This window comes from Panthera uncia, assembly GCF_023721935.1.
Source record: "Panthera uncia isolate 11264 chromosome A1 unlocalized genomic scaffold, Puncia_PCG_1.0 HiC_scaffold_16, whole genome shotgun sequence".
Lineage (NCBI taxonomy): Eukaryota > Metazoa > Chordata > Mammalia > Carnivora > Felidae > Panthera > Panthera uncia.
This window is the reverse complement of record NW_026057576.1, coordinates 2370919-2373471: the sequence shown is the minus strand read 5'-3', so window position 1 is coordinate 2373471 and position 2553 is coordinate 2370919. Positions and strand designations below refer to the sequence as shown.

General features: G+C 56.6%; 1 protein-coding gene across 3 annotated transcripts in view; it reads right to left on the bottom strand.

The window, feature by feature from the left end:
* Positions 1–2553, bottom strand: part of FGF9 (fibroblast growth factor 9) — a 211428-nt gene that overhangs the window by 34075 nt on the left and 174800 nt on the right. The window lies entirely within an intron of this gene.

Genomic DNA, 2553 nt, shown 5'->3' with positions numbered 1-2553 from the left:
CCCCCCGCCCCCGCGCGCGCACACCTTCGCCCCGCAGTCCGCCCGCCGGCCCCTCGCCCCGCCGCTCCCCTTTGTTCACATTGTCTCAGAAATGGCCCGGCTCTCGGGTCAAGATGGTGAAAGTTGCCGGGACTTGAGCACGGCTCTAGTGCGCGGGACGTGCGAGTGAGGCGCGGGGTGGGAGCGGAGACTGGACCCCTGCGCCGGGAAAGGGAGGCAGCCTCTTTATGGGGGCTCGGGGTTGGCGGGGGGGGGGAGGGGATCCGCCCCAGGAGTCGGCGAGAGGCCGGAGGTGAGGCCCCGGGGCTGGCCCTGCTCGGGACGAGAGGGTTTCGCCGGAAGATGAGAGGGAGTCGTGAATTGGCAGATTTCTCGGGTGCGGGGGGTGCCGGCGACCCGGAGCGACCTTCCGCCGCCCCCGGGGCGGAAGGCGTGCTCCGGCCCGGCCCCGGCGGAGAGGAGGGCGAGGAGCGAGGGGGTCCTCCCTCCTGGCCATTCCCACACCCCTTTGCCGCAGTCCCAGGTCATTGGGTGTCCGCGGGCTGACTCCGTGCGTCGTGCTTACGTGTTTAGGAAGCACCAGAGCCCTGCCCCGCGGCATTGACGGCGGTCACGTCGACGGTGGGCTTTCACGGTAACTGCTCAAGAAGCCGGGGAGGAAGTGTCACTTCTCATAAACCACCCGAGTGGCCGGCATCCAGCACGGAGGCAGCCAGCAGCGCCGGCTCTCGCGGGGCCGTCCCTGGGCCGCGCGGGCCCCGTGCGCCGGGTGGGTGACTTTGCCAGCAGAAGCTGATGAAGGGAGACAGGCGACCGGGGGCGGGGGGAGAGGGGGCCAGACGCTCGATGAGGGGAGCCATGAGCAGCACGTGGACGCTTCCACTGAAGACCGGCCTGGGACAGTTTCCGCCAGCTGTCCCCAACCACATTCTTTCGGTCCGAGTTTAGATGGTGAGCCAATGAGCAAAGACCATTTCCGCTTCCGAATCCTGCAGCCCCGTGACTGTCACTTTAAAAAGGATGCGGCGGCGGGAGCCGGGGCTGAGTAGCTGACGGAGCGCTTCCCCGCCGAGGAGCAGCGTGCTCGCGGCTTCGCTCTGCTACTGCGGCGGACGAACCCACACTTCACCCGCACGCCGAACTCGAGCCGCAGGAAGCCTCCGCCCCTTCCTTGCGCCGTCAACGTGCGGGTCAAGGTGCCTTCCCCTCTGTTTGGTCCTGCCTTCCTATTACAGTTAAGGCGATCATCTCTTTCCTTCCAGGGGTCGCGTCCCATTTTCGCCAGAACGCACTCCACTGGCCGCGTCTGGCCGACTTCCTCACGATTCCCCTCCAGCTGCGCCATGGTCATGAGCTCCTGGGTCCACGCCTGTGTGCGTAGGTTTTATAAGTATTTTTCAATTGGTACATAGATGCCAAACTCCAAGAGGAATGAGGCCTTGCTTTCCACACACGTGGTGTAATTGGCTTAATAACACCTGCCTTGGAAGACTGTTGTTAGGAATAAAAGGAAAAATGCATATAAAACGGGCAGCAAACAATAGACACTTAAGAGCTATCATTATGCTAGTCCTGATGTCCTTCCCCCCCCATTTCTGCCCATGAGATATGCAGCAAATACTATTATTGATTCCCATCGCAGTGCTCTCTCAGGCTGTCTCCTCTCAGAATATTTTAATCCCTCTGGTTTTCTCTTCATCAGTCTCTTCTGCTGATCATTTAGTGCTTAGACCCCGATGGGAATAAATGATGAGGTAAGTGAAGAGAGCCATGAAGAGCAATGAGCACTAAGATAGGGGGCAACAGATCTGGAAAGAGCTTCCCCAACCCTCCCTGCCCCACCGAGATCTGCTCCCCGTGATTGCTGATACCCCTTTCATGGGCCGGGGGTGAGTTTATGACACATGTATGTAAACAATGGCCTGTAAGGTATAATAAAGTCCCTACAAATTTCAGGTGACCGCTGGAAAAAGCGCTCTGCCCACCTCTACTGCTTTCTTCATTAACACATGTCCCCTCCTCCTGACTTCCCTGGACCCCCAAATGCACATCACCATGGAATACTTTCATTTGTTTCCTACAATAAAGGTGTAACTGGGCCTCCACCCTCCCATCTCCATTTCCCCCACCCTCCCCACCTCCTCTACAGCCCCTTAGTCAAGGGCTCTGGTTTCGAAATTGTGAGGAGTGTGGAGTGGAGAGGAGTGTTTGGGAAGGTTGAAGTCAGTTCCTATTCTGACCCCCGTGGACTACAGGTAAGCTTCAATGGTAAGAGGACAGAACTATTGGAACCAACATTTATTGACTGCTTGCTGTGTTCCACACTACTAAGTGCTTTTGTGTTTTACCTTTTTAACTTGCAAAATCGCCTTATGAGATAGGTACTCTTATCCCATTTTACACATGAAAAAATGGACTTCTAAACATTAAGTAACATGCCTATTGCCACAGTGCTAACGAGTGATGGTGCCAAGTATATGACCCTCTAGTATAATAAGCATATACGAGCATATACTATATGCATACTATACTGTGCATATAATAAGCATATAC